The following is a 21022-nucleotide window of genomic DNA, read 5'->3' on the forward strand; positions in this document are numbered from 1 at the left end:
AATAAATGTATAACCAAGTGTCAGGATTTAATAAAATAAATTCTTGCTCCTTCAAGGACATTCTTAAGAGAAACTGGCTTTGTGTGTGTGTGTGTGTGTGTGCATGTGTGTATGTGGTTTGGTTTTTACTGTGAGTGCATGACAGTGAGAAAAACAATGATTCCTAGTACAGTTCAGTGCCACTGCCTTGAGTCACACTGAGATGCCAGCAATTTTAACCACCATTGCTTTACACCATTAGTGCAAATGTCAACACAGAGAGACAAGATTATAAGATTGTACCATCTTAGCATTATAATAAAAGTAATTTTGACCTCAAAGACTCCAGAGAGGATCTCCCCGTAGTCCACTGACCACACTTTGAGAAGTGCTACACAAGACAACTGAAATCATCTCTAGGCATAAGTCGTCTTCTGGGGACTTTCCGTATACATAAGGACTATACCAATGTGAAAGATGGAACATGTCCTGAAAGGTGTTTCCCCCAGGTCACTATGCTAGAAAGAAAAGAATGGAAAGAAAGGGAAAAAAAAAGGAAGAAAGACTTACTGAGAGCTACATTAAATAAGTGAATCCTCTCCACAAGTCCCTCCTGAGCAAGCAGCTCTGGGCCGCCATGATCACCATGAGACCACTCAGCTCTTTCATAACACCTGTCATCCCTGTTACCATCCAGCTCTGACTTTGAACTGAGGGCACCCAGTATAGAGGCTCATAGAAACCGCGATATTATGAGGACAGTAATACAAGCGCTCCTCTGAGACAGAGATTAACTAGACAAATCAGACTCCCTTTCTAAAATGTAAAAGGGAAAAAAAAAAAAAGAATCAGCCAGGTGCAGATGGGGGGGGTGGAAAACCACCCAGATAAGAAATGGTAGTCAGGGCTATAAAAGGTCACGGGCATTCAATAATTATAAAACAAGCTGAAGCTGCAAGAAAGGAGACATAATGCGTGAGGAGAAACAATGAGGGAGAGAAAGGGGGCTGAAGAGAAGGTGAGCAAGTAGGTCAGTAGAAGCAGAAGCAGTAAATGCAGAGACAAAGAGGAACAAAGTCACCATCATTGGGTAAGTTCAACAAATTTCTGCTACTGAGCAGCTAACTAGAAAATCCAGTTCTTAGAGTTGCCAAGCCAGGCCTTAGCTCTTAGCAGAGATTCCTTTTGTCTGTGAATATCCTTCCAAGACCCCGCTGTTTAAAAAAATAATGGGTGAATCTCTGTTCCTTGTATCCAGTGGAACCTAATTACCTCCTAACTACTGGGAAGACATCATGCTAGATGCTTTCACATCATTATCTCAATTTTAAACCGTATTTCTCAACTTAAGCCTAAGTACCAACAATGCTCCCACACATCAGGTGTGACAGAAGCTAACAAAGTTGATGTGATTTTCATGTTCCACAAGCCATAAAATACATACAGAGGCCACAAGCCAGAAGGACCTGTGTTGAAGAATTTGTTGTTTTTTCCTCCTGGTTCAAAAAGAGAAAAACAATTGAACTGCATAGCATTAGGGTGATAAGAGAAGAAAGTGTATCCAGTTGAGATTTCTTTAGTTATTAAAAACAAATCCAGGTGAATTAAATTAAGCAAACAAGGAGAATTTATTATATCACTACAGAGGTAACTCACAGAAGCATAAAGGAATGCTCAGCCTCAGAAAGAGCCACACCTGGATTTCCTCAGTGTCTCTCCGTTTCTCTCTGTGTAACCATTGCGTTCTTCTGTTCCTGCACCCTAGCTTTCTCTGTTCCCCTGTCTCTGGCAGAAAGGCTACCCACAACTCCTGAGTTTGCAGGTCACCACTCTACCTCACAGGGAAATTGAGTCAATCTCCTCCTTCCTTCTCTTTTTTCTTCCCTCTACTCCTCATCCACCTCAATTCCATATTCGTAGGGAAAGTGCTCTGATTGGTCCACCTTAGGTCAAATAGTTGTCATTGGTACAGTGAACTGCAGCTGAGAGGCAGAATGAAGGAACTACCTTATATGAAATGGAAATGATGGTGGAGTAGCATGGGGGCTGGGGCATGGTTGGTCTGGTCTTATCACCATGGATCACCAGATTGGGGCATTTGGGTGCATGGTGGGTTCTTATTATTAGTTGACTGATTCCAAAGGATGACCACTACAAAAGGTGAACCATTTATCTGTACCACATTAAGCAAAACAACTCTTAAATGATTCCAAATGGATATGGCTCCATCTCATGACCTTGGAAAAGGACATTCCAGATCCACTACCATCAAAAAAAAAAAAAAAAAAAAAAAAGCCTGCTGATCTCCAACAAAGTCAAAATGTGTTTTGAGAAATCCTTCCCTTTGCAGACTTCCTCCTACCATGTGCCTTATATCTCAGAGCCACTTCACTACTCAACACGGGCAGACTATCTCCCATGCAATACCCCACATTCCAGACCTGTTCTTTTTCTTTCCTTTCACTCAAGCAAAATCTATCTGTTCTATATTGTAGTCTTTTGCTCCATGATAGCAGCTGGAAAAGTAACCTGTGTTAGAGTTTTAATGGTCTAATACTGTTAACCATTCCAAATAAAAGAAATGTTTATTAGAGATAATTTCTTACTTTAGAGGAGTGGTTCTGATGATAGCACGACCTCGGACCAATTTGGGGAAAAAAAAAAGAAAGATACACTAAGAAAGAAGATCCATCACTGTATGTATTATTTACAATGCAACCCATTTCTCCTAAAAGCTGGGGCTTGATGTTTCCTTCTGTTTCCATTCCAAACTGGTAATCTTGTTTTCCAGACCTGCTTTGTAACTGCTGTCTCTGTGTTTTCAGATTATAGCCATAAGACTGTGTTCTTTGTATAATAAATGACATTATAAACCAGAAGCACTAAATACAAAATCCTAATGAGACTGCATTGGTGCAACATCTACTAATGCCCTAAAGAATGAAAAAATTCAGTTTTTAATGAGCCCTAAGAGAGTTTTCAAGGAAGAAAGTTTTCTAAAATTTGCAGTTCCTGTCCTCTTAAAATGCAAATATACAAATGTCCAGTAAGAACTGTTTTTTTAGAAGGAAACATTGGTGTACACCTGCATTTGAATAACTATTACCCAACTATTAAAATATTTTCAATTAAAAAAAATAAGTATTACCCATACTTTCAGTTCTCTTCATTTAAGGGGCTGCAGATCACCTTAGAAACTGACCTACTTAATCTAAAATCCTTTCCATAACTATGGTATAGTAACCAGCAAGATGAGATTATAAATTATTCTGTCAGAACTTCCAGCTCACTCTGTCAGCTATAAAACCTATCCCCAGATCTTAGGCTTTAATTCTTCTTCTCTCTCACACAAAAAGGCAGTATGTCTTATTGGTTAGACAATGGATTCAGTAACCAGACTTCCTACGTTTAAATCCTTCAGCCATTGTTGGGAGACTTTGGGAAATTTGCTTAAGTTTTCTGTGTCTCAGTTTCCTCACTTGTAAAATGGGGGTAATAATAGTATCTACACATACATTATTGTGAAGATTAAACAAATTAATATTGTGGAGCTCTTAGAACAGCAACTGTCCATACTAATGGTTAGTTATTATTGCACTAACTTTATAACCTCCATTGACTCTTGGTTATGGCTCTCTCCTTGACCTAGGAGAGGTCTCTCCTTGACCTCCTGTGAGTCCTTTGCTGGACAAGGCCAGGCCTGCGGTTTCGCTCTCTGTCCTTGGAGAATCCATCTGAGCAAGAATCCTGCTAAATCAGTTTAGTGAAAATCCCCCACCCTCAATATCTTATCACTCTGACCTGCCTTTAGCAAGAATTCTGTCGAGTGTTCTAGCATGAATCCTTCTTACACCTGATGATTTCTCTTAGGAATTTTCCATCCACTAACCCCTATCCTCCTGCTTGGCTCTAAATCCCCTCTTGTCCTTTCCGGGGTCGCAATTGGGTCAGATCTCTGTCGGCTACCACAACACACCACGGAGGTAGTCTCCCTTGAATGAAATCTGCCTGCCTACCTGTCTCTAACAAGCGTCATGAATAATTTTTTCTCTAACATTGCCTTGTCTTTGTCTTTAACTAATCAATCATCTCTTGATGGTTGGGAGGCAGAGTGGGAGGAGAGGCACATTTTGGAGATGGCTCCAATATTTTAATCTTGTTTCTAATAACTTAACCTCATTTATTAATATTTAAGGTGTTGTTGGTGGGATACTTATGCATTAACTACTTCGGAGATTTGAAAAGGAGAATGTGATTATTTAGAGGCACCAACCTGTGAGGGTTAGGAGAATGGATAGCAGGAGTTACACCCACCATAAGAACTGGTATTATAACAAAAATACATTAGATTTTAATAAGGTTGGCATTGCAGTCGCAGTTCATTTGTTGAAACGCATGGATAAGGAACACAATAGCTGAATGTCCTACGCAACACCTGGCTGGAGGTTTGCTGAGGACGACTGCCTCAACAGTAAGACCACCAGTTTCCACCTAGGTAGTTTTTATTCTATTATTGTATAATGAGCATGGAAAACCTTTTTTTTATAATAGAAATGGCTTTTAATGACCACACAGTTAGGAAAAGTGCTAAAACACATAGCATTCATATAGATACATACATATTTACTGTCTTATTATGTTGGTTCATTCTCCAAAGAATTTTTTTTTTTTTGGTCAATATTTTTTTTAATTGAAGTATAGTTGGTTTACAGTGTTGTATTAATTTCTGCTGTACAGCAAAGTGATTCAGTTAAACATATATACATTCTTTTTTAAAAAATATTCTTTTCCCTTATGGTTTATCTTAGGATATTGAATATAGTTCTCCGTGTTATACAGTACGACCTTGCTGTTCATCCATTCTATATATAAAAGCTTACATCTGCTAAACCCAGCCTCCCACTCCAACCCTCCCCCAACCCCCTACCCCTCAGCAACCACCAGTCCGTTCTCTATGTCTGTGATTCTGTTTCTGTTTCATAGATAGGTTCATTTGTGCCATATTTTAGATTCCACATAAAAGTGATATCATACAGTATTTGTCTTTCTCTTTCTGACTTAGTTCGCTTAGTATGATAATCTCTAGTTGCATCAATGTTGCTGCAAATGACAATATTTCTTTCTTTTTATGGCTTTGTCGTATCCCATTATATATATGTACCACATGTTCTTTATCCATTCATCTGTTGATGGACATTTGGGTTGTTTCCAAGTCTTAGCTATTGTGAATAGTGCTGCTATGAACTTAGGGGTGCATGTATCTTTTTGAATTATAGTTTTGTCTGGATATATGCCCAGGAGTGGGATTGCTGGATCACATGGTAATTCTATTTTTAGTTTTCTGAGGAAACTCCATACTGTTTTCCACAGTGGCTGCACCAATTTACATTCCCACCAACAGTGTGGGAGGGTTCCCTTTTCTCCACACCCTCTCCAGCATTTGTTATTTGTAGACTTTTTAACTGGCCATTCTGACCAGTGTGAGATGATACCTCATTGTAGTTTTGACTTGCATTTCTCTAGTAATTAGCAATGTTGAGCATATTTTCATGAGCCATGTGCCATCTCTTAAGTGCCAAAAAATATTCACTGAAGTTCATATTGAAAAATGAGATTTTTAGTCTTTAGAACAAAAATGGAGGGGAGGTAAGGTAACATGCTAAATGTCCTACGGATAGTAGAAAATGTTGGGGTCTTTTAAAACGTGTACAGACCTACATAATGTCACTAATCCTACCCTAGACAATGCATCTAGGAGACTACTCTGTAACCTAAAGAAGCACCTATTCAAGGTGGGTTTTGTAGATGAAGAGCCTGAGAAAAGGGTTCTAGTATGTGTACTTTATTGAGCTAATGTTCTTTAGGAAAAGCTGGAGGAGGGGAAGAAGCAGTATGGGAAAGAGCTGAGCAAGGACATCTTCCTAGGTAGAGTCTGGGAAGGAGTATGAAAGAGTGGAAATGAGTCAGTCCTCAGTTACCCTTGGACAGGGGAGACTCCCAGGAGTCTCCAGTGAAGTGGCTCCACTTAGCCAAGGTCAAGACTCTGGAGAAAGTCATGGGTATGAGCTCTTAGCCAAGGCCCTCGCAGCAGCTGGAGGACGGCTGCCCCAGACTGTGAAGGGGATCTGGGCTGGGCTACATTGCATACCACACCGCTGTTCATTGTTCAGTGATGATTTTTAACACATGATGGAAGGCACTTCATTTTGTGCATTCTTTGTATCCCTGGTACTTATCAGTGCCTAGCATATGGTAGGTTTTTAATAAGTTGTTTCCTTCATTTAAATTACATTGAGAGCCTCCTATTGAATTTACAAAGCAATTTCTTAAAAGGGTCATCTAAATTCAGATTTGATTTTGCAGTCTTGTGAAGTAACACTGTGGTGTTTTCCTTCCTGCCCTGTCACCACCCTGGCTGCTTACATTTTACAGTCTTCTCTGCATATCAATAGGAGCGGAAGGAAGTGTGGTCTTGTGGTCGGAAGAGTAGCTTGAGAACCCGGAGACCTAGCCTCACCTCTTACTGGATACCCGAGAGAAGTCACTGACCCTCTCAAAGCCTCCAATTTGGGGAAAGGAGACCTTAACATGGGCTGTTTTACTTCCTTTTAGCTATTTGTGTCTGTCTTACTTCTCTCTTTTTTTTTTTTTTTTTAATAAATTTATTTATTTATTTATTTTTGGCTGCGTTGGGTCTTCGTTGCTGTGCGTGGGCTTTCTCTAGTTGTGGCGAGTGGGGGCTACTCTTTGTTGTGGTGCGTGGGCTTCTCATTGAGGTGGCTTCTCTTGTTGTGGAGCATGGGCTGTAGGTGCACGGGCTTCAGTAGTTGTGGCTCTCAGCCTCAATAGTTGTGGTTCACGGGCTCTAGAGCGCAGGCTCAGTAGTTGTGGTGCATGGGCTTAGTTGCTACGTGGCATGTGGGATCTTCCCGGACCAGGGTTAGAACCCCTGTCCCCTGCATTGGCAGGTGGATTCTTAACCACTGTGCCACCAGGGAAGTCCCCTTACTTCTCTTTTTATGTTAAAACTTTTAACGTTACACATTGTGAATGAGAACTCTCTAAAGCACCTTCCTGCTGGAGAGAGGAGTCTGGAGGTTATGATGTTTAGAGAACACATTCCTGGACTCAGAATCCTGAGGTGCTGGGCTTGCACGCTCTGCTGTGGGAAGAAAAGAGCTAAGATGAGCTAGTCTTGGCTCATCCACCTTAATGCACATGGGCTAAAGGACCTCATTCTGTAGATACAGATGCATAGAGGTGGGCAAAGAGAGACCTGAGCAGTAGAATCTGGCGAGGTTACTACCCGAAGGACATCGCTCCCTCAATAGAGAGGCCACTGCACCTCTTCAAATGCCTCTTTAATTCTCCTTTAGATTTCAACCAACCTCCTCATAGATGTGGAGAAACTGTCTGGTAACTATTTTCTCCCTGTCCACAGTCATCTAACAATACATACCCACAGAGTAGGGAGCTGGATCATGTTCAGAAAGCCCTAACTTTTCAAAGGAATGGAGATAGGATGCCAAAAATTATGGTATTGCAACTATGTAACTGAGGGCATCAAATCATTGAAAATCAGGGAATAAGAGCCAATGAGGAAAGTACAAAAATCTTATTGTGGAGGATATCTAAACCCAAGCGCTCTGATGGAATTAATAGCTTAATTAAAATGTTTGCTCACAAATGACATCTAGATTCAATTACGTATTAATAAAGGCTTTTATAACCACAAATTATACCTGGTATTTACCTCGTGAATAATCATCTGGCTCCATCAGAGCTGAGGAAGGTTGGACTTGGGGAGAAAAAAGAGGGACTTTGGAAACTGATTTAGGGAGAGAATTTCTGAAGTTGACTCTGTATGTGTGTTTTCATTGTGAGAGTAGGTAACTGTGTGAAGTGGGGGGGGAAAGCTGGAGTTGGAAGGCAGGATAAAGAGACATAGGATACTTTATTTTTTATTTATTTATTTATTTTTAAAGTAATTAGGTTTTTGGGGGGGTTTTAATATATTTATTTATTTATTTTTGTCTGCGTTGGGTCTTCGTTGCTGTGCGCAGGCTTTCTCTAGTTGTGGCGAGCCGGGGCTACTCTTCGTTGCAGTATGCGGGCTTCTCACTTCAGTGGCTTCTCTTGTTGTGGAGCACGGACTCTAGGCGCGCGGGCTTCAGTAGTTGTGGCACACAGACTCAGTAGTTGTGGCTCGCAGGCTCTAGAGCGCAGGCTCAGTAGTTGTGGCACACGGGGTTAGTTGCTCCGCGGCATGTGGGAACTTCTTGGACCAGGGCTCAAACCCATGTCCCTTGAATTGGCAGGAGGATTCTTAACCACTGCACCACCAGGGAAGTGCCATGGGATACTTTAAAAGCTAGTAAACAGAAAGTTCATAGACCTGTAAGGATAAGTCTTGAGTATTTCAAAAATTTTCCTACATTATTATCTAGTCTGTTCTCAAGGGCTACATAGAAATCAGATTCTCCTCTCTAGAAACTGACTCTCACGGGAGAAAACTGCACAACCCCCCTCATTATACAGTGGCAGGACCGGATGGAGAACTCTACTACCCCATCTATCATACCATGGTAGGGCCAGATGGTAAATAGGTTTGGGGAAAGGAAAGTTGGTTTCTGCTGGCTAGTCCCTTCTCAAGCATGGGAACCTTATCCATCGAGGGATTTAGTTCCCTTCCATATATCACATCCCTATCCAAACCTTCTCCTTTCTTAGCCTCCAACCTGCCTCAGAGAGCTTACTGCTCAGCAATGGGTATAGAGATACCTACAAACAAGTTGGGTCATCACTGCTGAGTGCATGGGTGCCGGGGTAGAAAGAACATTAGGGAGAGAGGGAATATGGTAGAAATTTAGCAGTGCTCATCTTAATTATTTTTCCTTTCATTCCTGGGCACACAGGAATACTTCCCAGCCTCCCTTGAAGTTAATTTGGGGCCATGCTCAGGCTCCAGCCAATGAATTAGAAATGGAAGTGATGTGTGTCATTTCCAGCCTACGGCAGTTGAGAACACATGTGAATTCTCACTCATCCCCTGCTTCAGGGTCACTGGAAGTCTTGTGTTCCAGATAGAGTAGCTGTAAGGTGAAAGCAACCCGGATTCCCAAGTCATCACTTGGAAGGGAGCTGCCCTCAAAAGCTGCTGAACCTCCAGTAGACTCTGCAAGAGTGAGTTTGGTAAGGTTTGAGGGTCTGTTTATTGATGCAACACAGCAGAGCCTCTCCTGACTAATACAGGGAAAGATACAGAAAGAGATGTGACGAGGGGCCCAGAGCCAGCCCTGCTCTCCTCACCACTTCCCCAGAGCCCCAAAGAAAGGACCTCTATTCTAGAAAAGGAGGCATTAAAACATCTTCAGGGAAGGTGGACCTTAATATCTGTATGCTTCTGTATTGTCTTTTACGGTGGGAATGTACTTCTCATGTCATTTAAAAAATAAAAAAGAAGAAAAAGACCTTGGGCAATTTTGAGAAGAAGCCTTTCTGATGAGGAATTTGGAAGACCGCCACATCCCTCAAAACTGTTTCTTTCATTTATAGAAAGATTTATTTGGGTTACCAAATGCCCATTTAAAAAATGACTCAGTGAGGCAGCGTAAACAGAGTGAATTCCTGCACTGGTATGATTTCAATCACAAATGCTGGTGGTTACTGCCTGAAGACACAGCCTGGGTCAGCTTCACTTGGCAGGTTGATGGTGTAGAATGCCAACTTGCTCCAGCTGGTCAAGCCTGACTTTTGTCCCCTCACAATGATGAGCAACAAGACTCAAAACTCTTTCAGCAAAATGGGATGGTTTATGGTGATGAAGCGTATTTCCTGCAAGTAGCCTGAAATGCTTTGTAGAAGAATATAAAGTAAAATAAGATAATACTTAAAAATTAAGTGCTGCTGACTTGTAAAAAATGTGGGATGACCACTCTTCTGAATAAATCACAAGAAATCAGAGAGGCTGGTTTGCATACATCCATGAAACATCAGTTCACTGTCCTCTGAGAAAACGAGCTTCTTTATTCCTGCTGTCGGTGGCACCAGGAACTGAGTAAGACAATAAAAATCAGCTTCATAAATTCTGCTTCACAACCTTGGTAGCACCGTGGGGCTTAGATGCTCCCAGCAAGTCTGCCACATAAAAATACCTTCACAGAAGCTTCTGTTTGTCACCAAATATTGAAGAGAAAGAGGCCCAGATGAACAAGAAAAGCTTGAGCTCTTCTCTCTCCCCACTCCTCTACTCCCCCTGCTGCCTACACTTCCCAAAACTATGAAAACCTCTCTTATCAGTCACTGATTCTCCTCAGTGATCATCTGTTCACACATGGGCAAGAACTCAGTGAATTTTCCCTGTAAGCCTTTTATCTCTCATTGTGGAGCCGTGGCTATTTGACCCATTGAAGGGATTTCACACATCAACACTCAGACAGAATGTTTGGGGGATAAAGGGCCTATGCAATCACATGAGGATTATTAGCAGGTTGGTCTAGAAATGGAAACTAATCAAGATCATTTCATGCCACTGGGGCGAAGTCAAAAAATCACAGCTCTGCCAGTCTCTCCTCTTCCAAAGGCATCCCGCTCTCCTAAATGAAGATCTAGAAGGCTTCCGGAAGGCCTGTCTCTATGAGGTCTCAGTGGTGGCCTGCTTTCTCCCCACCCTGGACTCGGCCTTGACTTTGCATGGATTCTCTGGAACACCCCTTCTTCTATCTCCGGGCCCTGCCCTGTCTTAGCCTCCTGAGCAGGAGTTTGGGCCCCCCTCCCTACTTCCAAATTTTAACATTTCCCCTTCCTATGCTCTTAAGAATGGAGGTGGATACTTTACTTTTTCTAGGAAACTTGGTTTTGTCTTCATTATAGAAATATATTTTTATCCCACCCCTTTTCTGAAATTTTGCAATGCTCTGATTTAATAAGGAAATGCCCTAGGTTACTTGATATAAGAAAATGGGTTTGTTATTACTTCTTAAAGCCTCATTTTAGCATCCGTTCATTATTAGAGGCCCCCGGAATTCCAAAACTCCCCAAGTAAATGCATACACATATCATCACACTTTTTTTTACATATTGTGAGGACACTTTCATTAAGCCTGAGTAATTATACTGAAGTTAAATTGGTCTGAAAGAACAGAAACTGTGACTCACTCAGTACTTAAACCAAATTCCAAGTTAGTTACTATGATAAAACAAGTATTTGTTTTTGATTCTCCATCTGTTTCTGTGTTACATCTTATTCTCTCCAAAAATAATTTGAAATTTTTAGAAAAGTCTTAAGATTTCCATTGAGGAAAATTGATTCATTGACTATGTTGTAAATATTGAACTAATTGGAGTAACAAATAATGATTCCTTCAAGTTGTCTAAGTTTTATTTTTGGAACTAAAATTCCAAAAATTAGATGGACTAATGGGTGTTTCTTTTAATATAAAATATCTTAATAATAAAACTACTGAATATAAACACCCTGATGGTTTTCCTGTTGCAACTTTAAGTTGTTATGTTATTTGAGTAGCTTGAAATCTTCACAAGCCTTGGGCAACATGCCATGTATTGTAGGTTCAATATTGATCTATGTATATATTTTTTTAAATTAATTTATTTATTCATTTATTTAATTTTTGGCTGCATTGGGTCTTCACTGCTGCACGCGGGTTTTCTTTAGTTGTTGAGAGTGGGGGCTACTCTTCGTTTCGGTGCACGGGCTTCTCATTGCGGTGGCTTCTCTTGTTGTGGAGCACGGGCTCTAGGCACGCGGGCTTCAGTAGTTGTAGTATATGGGCTCAGTAGTTGTGGCTCACGGGCTCTAGAGCGCAGGCTCAGTAGTTGTGGCGCATGGGCTTAGTTGCTCCACAGCCTGTGGGATCTTCCCGGACCAGGGCTCGAACCCGTGTCCCCTGCATTAGCAGGCAGATTCTTAACCACTGCACCACCAGGGAAGCCCCTATGTTTATGTTGATCTATGAACATTTATGACCATTAAAGCAAGAGATTATATTATTAAAATGTTTAAGGTTGTACAGAATAATATATAGAGTTACGCAAAAACTCTACTTAGCCTACAGTTTCCTTCCCTCCAATATCACACTAATAACCTGGGATGTTAGCTAGGAGGTACAACAGAAGAACTGGGGTTTTATTGTCTCTATGTTCCTCTCATGTTGTTTGTGAGTGTTGAAGAACCATGAAATGATCAAAAGGGAGACAGCAGAAGTCAGAAAAAACATAGAAGTTGCAAGAAATATAGATTGAATAGCCAGTCCCTTAATAAGCTGGTATTAATGGTACTTTCAACTATTGATTAAGCAAATAAATAAATGGGGTGAGGGTTTCCAGTTTGCTAGGGCTGTCATACAAAGTCCCACAGACCGGATGGCTTAAACAACAGAAAATTATTTTCTCGCAGTCCTGGAGGCTGGAAGTCCAAGATCAAGTGTTAGCAGCTTTGTTTCTCTTGAGGCCTCTCTCCTTGGCTTGTGGATAGCCTTCTTCTCCCTCTGTCTTCACATCGTTTTGCCTCTGTACATGTCCGTGTCCTAATTTCTTCTTAAAAGGACCTAGTCATATTTGATTAGAGCCCACTCCAACAACCTCATTCAAATGTAGTCACCTATTTAAAGTCACCTATCTTTAAATACAGTCACATTTGAGGTACTGGAAGTTAGGATTTCAACATATAAATTTTAGGGGGTCCTGAAATTCAGCCCATACAGGGTCCTGACCAAGCCACCTGCTGAAAACCCCAAAAATTCCATTTATAATATACAAAGCATCTTTTCAAATGCATCAACGAGCCGGGAGGGGAAAAAAAGATATACACAAAGACCAAAACCAAGTTAAAATGGGAATCTTGATAAATAAACAAAGCAGTGAAACTGGTTTCACTTTGAGGGTACTTGTCAAAATCCGGTGACCTTAAGCACCTTAAGTTTTTTTGTTTTCGTTTTTGTTTTTCTTTAATTTGCGGGGAGCAGAGAACAGGAGATGAAACCCAAGACCTACCCAAAGTGAGGAATCTAATTAGAGCTCCCCAAAACCAAAGGGATAAACACTCAGTATAAGGGTGAGCTAGAAATAAGCCTGTCCCCTACTCATGCCACCAAATCATGGGACCACAAGGAAAACTGTCACTCTTGAACCATGGCATTAGGTAGAGGGAAGAATATTCCTCCTAATCATTCATAGTTATAAACCAGCCTCAAGCAGGTTTGTAGCCTGAATTTATGCTACTTTTGTTGCCCCCAAACCCCTAAAGCTTAGAATTTAATTTAAAGTAGTCTTAGGTTGGTCTTGCCCCCAGGTATCTGGCAGAAGTGTTCTGGTTATTGACTGCTGGACAAAAATCCACACTCCCTCCAACTCGGTATCATAAAACTGCAGGAATGTTATTATACTCATGGATTCTGTGGGTCAAGAATTTGGAAAGTGCAAAACAGGGACAACTTATCTTTGCTCCAAGGTATCTGGTGGCTATCTGAGAAGACTTGAAGACCGGGAGGTGACTCAGGGGCTGGAAGCTATAATTACCTGTAAGCCAGTTTACCCGCAGGTCTGGTGGTTGATACAAGCTGTTGTCTAGGACTTCAGCTGAGGCTATTGGTGAGAATACCTACATATGACCTTTCTATGTGGCTGCATGGGCTTTCTCACAGCATGGGGGCTGCTTCCAAGCCCAAACCATCTGAAGAGAAGTAGGGTTAAACTGTGTTGCCTTTTATCTCCCAGCCTTGGAAGTCACATAGAGTTAATGAGCCCTCCCAGATTCAAGGAGCAAGAACAAAGACCCCGCTTCCCCATGGGAGGATTGTCAAAGCCACATTGTAAGAAACGCATGTGGAATGGGGGATATTGTGGTTGCCATGTTTGGAACCCACAATCCACCATCCAGAAGCATAGGCAAATTCTTTCTGGAAGAGCATTTTTTCAACTCAGGTTTCAAAGTTTTTCACCAGATAAAGTTTCAAAGAATAGCAGTACAAGAATCACAAAATACATAAAATTCATAAAAAAAGAAGGCATTTTATGCAAGAGCCAGCAAAAATAACCAACAGAAGAACCAGACTCACAAACCTTCAGATATTGGAATTATGAAACACAGAAAATAAAATAACTATGCTTAATATGTCCAAAGGAATAAAGGTTTAAAAATATGACTCTGGAAGAAATGACTCTAAAATTGACCACGCAGATTTGAAAAAGAACCAGCAAGACTTTCTAATAATAAAAATATAAGAAAGAAAATTTGAAACTCAATTGACAAGCTAAACAGCAGATCAGCCACATTAAAGAAAAAAAGTCATGAACTGGACTATAGATCTGAAGAAATTATTTAGATTACAGCACAGAGAGTCAAAGTGACAGCAAATACGAAATAGAGATTAAACAACATGGAGAGTAGAGGAAAAGTTCTAATACCTACTAGAGTTGAAAAACGAGAGGAGAGAGAGAATGAGGTAGAAGCAATATTTGAAGAGAAAAGATCTGATAATTTTTATGAACCAATGAAAAAGATATCAGCTGACAGTTTTAGAATTATCCATGAATCCCAAGCAGGATATATAAGAGGAAATCCACACCTAGACACATAGTGCAGCAATCCAGAAACAAAGAAAATATTTAAAAGTCTATCCTTCCAAGGAGTAACAATTATGCTGACGTCAGACTTCTCAACAAATATATGAAAGCCCTAAGGCAGTAGATATCTTCAAAGATGTCATCCTAAAATTATATACCTGGAAAAAAATATCATTCAATAATGAAGATGAAACAAAGACATTTTCAAAAACAAGAAAATGCAGAAAGAGTTTATCACCAATAGATCTCAACAGAGGATGTTCCAAAAGATTGAAAGAAGGAAAGTGATTTGAGATGGAAAGTCTAAGATGCAAGGATGAACGGTGAGCAAAGAAAGTAGGTAAATCTAAATAAATATTGACTATATATTATAAATATATATTTATATCATATATAAATATATTTACATATAAAACAATAGCAATAATATCTTATTGAGTTAAAAATACCCAACAATTGCATATAAATCAGGAGGGAATAATCAAGAGCAAAAGTGTTTTGAAGATCCTCCTCTTATTTAGGAGAAGTTAAAGATACTACATGATAGGGCTTCCCTGGTGGCGCAGTGGTTAAGAATCCTCCTGCCAATGCAGGGGACACGGGTTCGAACCCTAGTCCGGGAAGATCCCACATGCTGCGGAGCAACTAAGCCCGTGAGCCACAACTACTGAAGCCCACGCGCCTAGAGTCCGTGCTCCGCAACAAGAGAAGCCACTGCAATGAGAAGCCCGTGCACCGCTCTCTGTAACTGAAGAAAGCCCACGTGCAGCAATGAAGACCCAATGCAACCAAAAATAAATAAATTTCTTAAAAAAAAAAAAAAGATACTACATGATAAATTTCTAAAGTAACCACTAAAATAATACAAATGGAATGAATAAAACAAGAAAAATTACTCAGATAATGAAAAATAGTCATGACAGGAGAAAAAAATATAAAATGGGAGACATAAAATAATATCTTAGAACTAAATTACCCTAGTAATCTAACAAATGTAAATAAATGGGCTAAATGCTCCATTTAAAAAAAAAAAAAAACCTATCAGACTGGATAACAACAACAATATCCAGCTATGAGCTGTTTACAAGTGTGCTGGCTCTTCACTACTCTTCTCTGCCTGGCTCTGGGCCCAGCTCTAAGCCCTGCATCCCCTGAGATCTTTTGCTCTCTAACTTCTGGTTGGGTTTGGCCAATAGCAGATAGGGGCAATAGATCACAAAGCAGGAGGAGAAAATAGGGATATCAGTTCCCCTAGTTTCCCTCCCTGCTGGGCCTGAGTTTTTCAGTGATTGTGTTATCTCTACTTAAGACCACTGGTCCTGCAGGTGCCCCCTCTCCCAGCAACAGTTTATATTGGGTTCCAGTAACACTCTTCCCTTTCTTTGACCATTCAGTGCTAGGGTATACACGCTTTTCCCTGTTTTTAGTACATGAGTATTTCACCATCTTTTATTGGTTCCCTTAATGCTGCCCACACCTTTATAAAGAATTTCTTCATTAAACTCTCTTCAGTTAACATTTTGAGTGCGCTGCCTTTTTATTTCCTGCCAGGATCCTGACTCACAACAGAAGACACACCTAAAATATAAGGATACTAAGAGATTGAAAATAAAAGGTTGAAAATGTTATAGCATGCAAATACCAACCCCCCAAAAGCTGGTGTCACTACGTTAAAGTATACTTTAAGATTAAAAAGCAATATTAGAGATAAAAGAGATATAAGATGAAAAATTCACTTCATCAGTAATCTAGCGTTACTAACGTAGCCTCAGATTACATGAAGTGAAAAACACTGAGAGAATTAGATAAATCTTTCAAACTAATAGTGAGTAAAAAAGATAAAAATGATCTAAAAATAAGAGTTTGTTTTCAAAAAGTACACCATACATTTGAATGGCTTTATGACAGGCTGTTTATTTTTCTAATTTTATGTTCTCTTAGAGTAATATAACCCTTAGTCTGTATTTACCTGAGAAGAAATTAGTTGGCAGCAGAGAAAGATAAGTACAAATGTAGAGGGTGGCCAGAGGAAGCCAGTTATGGTTTAAAAACTAATCTTTCTTGCAATGACTATGACTAAGCGTTAATATCATTAATAAATATACCGACCTAAGAAAAATACTAAAATTCTAAAATGGTCATGAAAATGATAATTTATGAAAGAGAAGCTAAAAATGACTAAATAAACAAATGGAAAAATGTTCACTAGCAAAGAAAATAGAACAATACATTATTTTCATATAAAGTTAACAAAAAATTCTTTTAAAACTAGATCTAATACCCAAAGCTGTCTAGGGTAAAATAGACACTGTCATGTACTGCTGGTGGGAGTAAAAATTAAGACAAGTTATTTCCTTTATAACACTTGACCCAGTAATTCCATTTCTGGGAATCTATCCCAGAAAATAGTTTGAATTAATGATAGAGATTCAAGTACAAAAAGGGAATGTTATTGATAATATATTTGTTAAAAGATAGGAATGCTCTTCTCTTTCTTTTCCCCTTTCCTTCTTTCTCTCTTCCATTCAGTTGTTCACTTCTTGAGCAATTCAACCCCAAACCCATTAGATTGGGGCTCTGCAAAGTAGGTGTCCCCGTAGGTGAGTGGGGGAAGAGCCATGGTAGCCCGTGTGGGATGGCAGAGCACCACTGGAGAAAAGTGTCTCTGCAGGGGATTGACTCAACTCAGGATGCAGGAGCCCCAGCAGTAAGAGGAGAGCCTCTGTGGAAGGGTAGCGGGGTAGCCCAGAGCAGGGTGTCATAGCTCAAGCAAGGTGAGGAGGGCATTTGCAGGGGTGAGAGTGTGGTGGCCATTAGGGGAAACAGTTACATATAGGGGATTGGTCAAGTAAGTAAATATATTGAGGCTAAGGGAGCCAGGTTTCTCACTTCTACAGAAACAAGTTACAATTATATAAAGGGAGAAAATAAGAGTGAGACATTGGCTTAGAATTGGGGATATTGGTGTAAACTCATGGCTTTCAATATAAAAAAATAGATATAAAAAATAAAAATAAACGCAGATATAAATACGTGTATGTATATGTACATATGTCTGTTATGAGGGTTTGGGAGCAGTGTCACCCCTACAGCAAGGAGCCCACTAGTGCATAGATGTTGGTTTCTAAATATTCTTCTCCACTAAAAGGAACCAGGGCTCTTCAGAGAAATAGATGATTCCAGTGCTGGGGCAGGGAATGTACAATAAAGCTGGAGCATCTTGAGCCAGAAAGTAAGGGTGGGTTCAGAGAGTAATGGGAACATTTCTAAAGGACACATAAGTCATTGACTAAAATAGAATGAGTCATACTCATTCAAATGATATAAACAAATGGATAAATTGACTGCTTGAAAAGGAATGACTATTTAAGTAGTCTTCAAGTATCTCCCTACAAAATATTTACTATTTATAAGGGGGAAAAGATGTAACCATGCGCTGGAAAAGCCTGGCAGACACCACCTTAATAAAGTGATCTAAGTTAACATCACCATTGATGGGACAAATTGAAATCATGCGTCATCTGATAGGATACAATGAGAAGAACACAGCATTGTTTCTGGAATACACATACCAAAGACACATGACTTGAATCCAATTACGAGGAAAGATCTAACAAACCCACATGGAGGAGCATTTTACAGAATAACTAACTTGTAATCTTCAAAAGGATCAAGGAAATGAAAATCAAGGGAAGGGTGAGGAACTGTTCCAGATTGAAGGAAACTAAAGAGACATGACAACTAAGCACAATGATTTACTCTGGACTAGATCTTTTACTATAAAAAAAATTATTGGAACAACTACTGAAACATGAATAAGTTCTGAGGATTAGAGGGTAGTAGTGGATCAACATTACTTTCCTAATTTTGGTGGTTGTATTATGGAAAACGTCCTTGTTTGTGGATAACACACACTAAGGCATTTAGGGAGACAAGAGGATTAAGCATCATGTTGGCAACTTATTCTCAAATGATTCGGGAAAAAAAAGTTATTTGTTCTGTTCTTTCAACTTTTCTCTAAACTTGAGATTGTTGCCAAATAAAAAGTTTTTAAATATAGAAACAATCTAAATATCAAATAGCCTAGTAGACCTTCCATAATCTGGGTCCAACTTCTCTAACTTCATCTGTCACCAACCCACCAGGCACCCATCCCAATGCTCAACTGTTTTGTCAATGTTCTCACACCCTACACAGTGTAGTTCAATTTAGCTAGACCATATTTCGTCCCTTTATGCACCTGAATGTTTTATTTTCCTTCAAGATTTGATTCAAAAGTTTCCCCTAGAATATGGTTCTCTCTTCTCAGTGTGATTAGCTGTCCCTCCAGCTCTCGCAGCATCTGGAGCTTCTCTGGCTCTTACAGAGCGCACTCCTTATTGTCATTAATGTACTCAACTCTCTTCCCCTTCGAGCGTCTTGAGACAGGGACTGTGTCTTCTTTATCCAACAATCCTCATTGCCTGACAGTGAGTAGATTCTCATAAATCTTTGTTAAATCAAAGGATAAATAAACAAATGAACTGGTCTTCTGCAAATACAATCAGTCCTTCCTCCACAATTCATTCTCAATGGAATAGCCAGAGTGACTCATGCCCCTTTCTCCTGAAATGTCTCTCTAGGGCTCTCTACAAAGCTTAACATTGTGCCAGAGGCAAAGGGAAAATGTTTAAGAGATTCAGATCCATTTTCATGGAGCAGGCTATGAAGGGTGAATTTGGAGCTGAGAGACAATAAATTAATAACTAGCATAGGGTCTATAGTAATTCTTTTAGGATTCACTAATTAATAGAGCATAAAGTGCCAAAGAGTCACTATAACTTCAGAAATACCTTAAAATATGTTGACATGTCTGAGTCGCTATGCTTCTTTAATAGACAGATATTATTTGGTGAGCCTATGGTTTTGGAAATCTCTGGCACAACACCAAAGCCTTTGGGAACTGCTAGTCAAGAAGGTGGTGTACAAATACCTTTGCATAGACATAATGCCCTTTACAATCTGCCTGTGTTATCTTCCCAGATTTCTTTCACAAGACTTTCTCTACATTCTTCCTACAGTATAACCAAATCAGAATAACCTGGCAAATTCCTTCTCATCCTTCAAGACCCTATTCAAATTCTACCCTTTTTCCTAAGCTTTTCCTGACAACCCTGGCACAGTTATTCTCTCCATCTTCTCTATTCCCACTGAAGAAAATGTATAGAATACATGCAAATTCCTTTTTGGAGGGGGATAGGGATAAATAGTTATAAACTTTCAAGCACTGTTCTAATTACCTTATACTTTATATGCTTTATACTTTATATACCTTATATACTTTATAAAATTCTTTACATAATTCTTAAAAACCTTAATAAGTGGCTACTACAATTAGTATCTCCATTTTGCAAATGAGGAAACAGAAGCTTAGGTTGTGTAATTCTCATTTAGCTATTGAGGAGCAGAGCTGGAAAATGTACCCAGACCTGGGCAATTCCAAAACTCATGTACTAAACCATTATGCAATATATCCTTCCAATATTATCACTTATCAGACAGAGTGTATTGTAATATTTTAGTTTGCATACATGTTGCCTCCCTGGATAAAACTCTTTCAGAGACTGAATCTTACCCACCTTTGTATTCTCAGCATTTACACAGTGCCTGGAAAATAATAAGGGCTCAGTGTTTTTTTTCTGGGGTGAATAAATAGCAATTGTACAGATAGCAGTAAAATATAAATCAAAGTACTTCCTGATTGAATATGAAAGTAATGGTACAGACAGTAAGTGGTCTTAGAGGCTCTGAGAAAAGAAAGATCCATGTGTATTGTAGCATTCTTGAAGACTTCATTGTGGTCTGGAGCCAGACCTTAACTCAAAAAGAGAATTTGATCTGACAACAGGAAAAAAGATATAGGTGCAAAAGTCAAGGCAAAAAAACCTGCAATGAACATAGTGTGTGTATGGTGCATTAGTGAACTCACTCTCAGTATAATGTAGAGAGAATCAAAGGCTGATATTGGATTGGAAGGGTGGGGGCAATTTGCAGAGCATTTTGGAAGTCATGTTGAGGGATTTGGATAGCATGGAAAAAAAGACGAAGAGCGTGACTTCCGGTTTCATGTGGAGTTTGCATTCCAGAACCACCAGTAGCTGGGTAATCTGAGAGTTTCTTAAATGTTCTAAAATTCTTCTGGCCTTGAAGACACCACCACCCCAGAGCTGATGGCCATGGATGGTGGGCCCTCGGGCCACATATCCTATGAGCTGTTTGCAGACAAATTTCCAAAGACAGCAGAAAATTTTGTGCTCTGAGCACCGGGGAGAAAGGATTTGGTTGTAAAGCTTCCCGTTTTCACAGAATTATTCCGGGATTTATGTGCCAGGGTGATGACTTCACACGCCATAATGACACTGGTGGCAAGTCCATCTCTGGGGAGAAATTTGATGAGAGTTTCATCCTGAGTCATACCAGC

At 39.8% G+C, this 21022-nt stretch overlaps 1 long non-coding RNA gene and 1 pseudogene across 2 annotated transcripts in view; one reads left to right on the plus strand and one right to left on the minus strand.

Annotated features, from left to right (window-relative positions):
- Positions 1-21022, minus strand: part of LOC309627486 — a 564569-nt gene that overhangs the window by 263216 nt on the left and 280331 nt on the right. The window lies entirely within an intron of this gene.
- The window catches only part of LOC309627468 (peptidyl-prolyl cis-trans isomerase A pseudogene), a 34615-nt pseudogene that overhangs the window by 1461 nt on the left and 12132 nt on the right, over positions 1-21022 (plus strand). The window contains exon 2 of the transcript XR_014249458.1: positions 1-21022. This exon is cut by the window's right edge and continues 12132 nt beyond it. The product of XR_014249458.1 is annotated as a peptidyl-prolyl cis-trans isomerase A pseudogene (transcript).

The sequence above is a fragment of the Balaenoptera borealis genome (assembly GCF_965194805.1).
Source record: "Balaenoptera borealis genome assembly, chromosome: 4".
Lineage (NCBI taxonomy): Eukaryota > Metazoa > Chordata > Mammalia > Artiodactyla > Balaenopteridae > Balaenoptera > Balaenoptera borealis.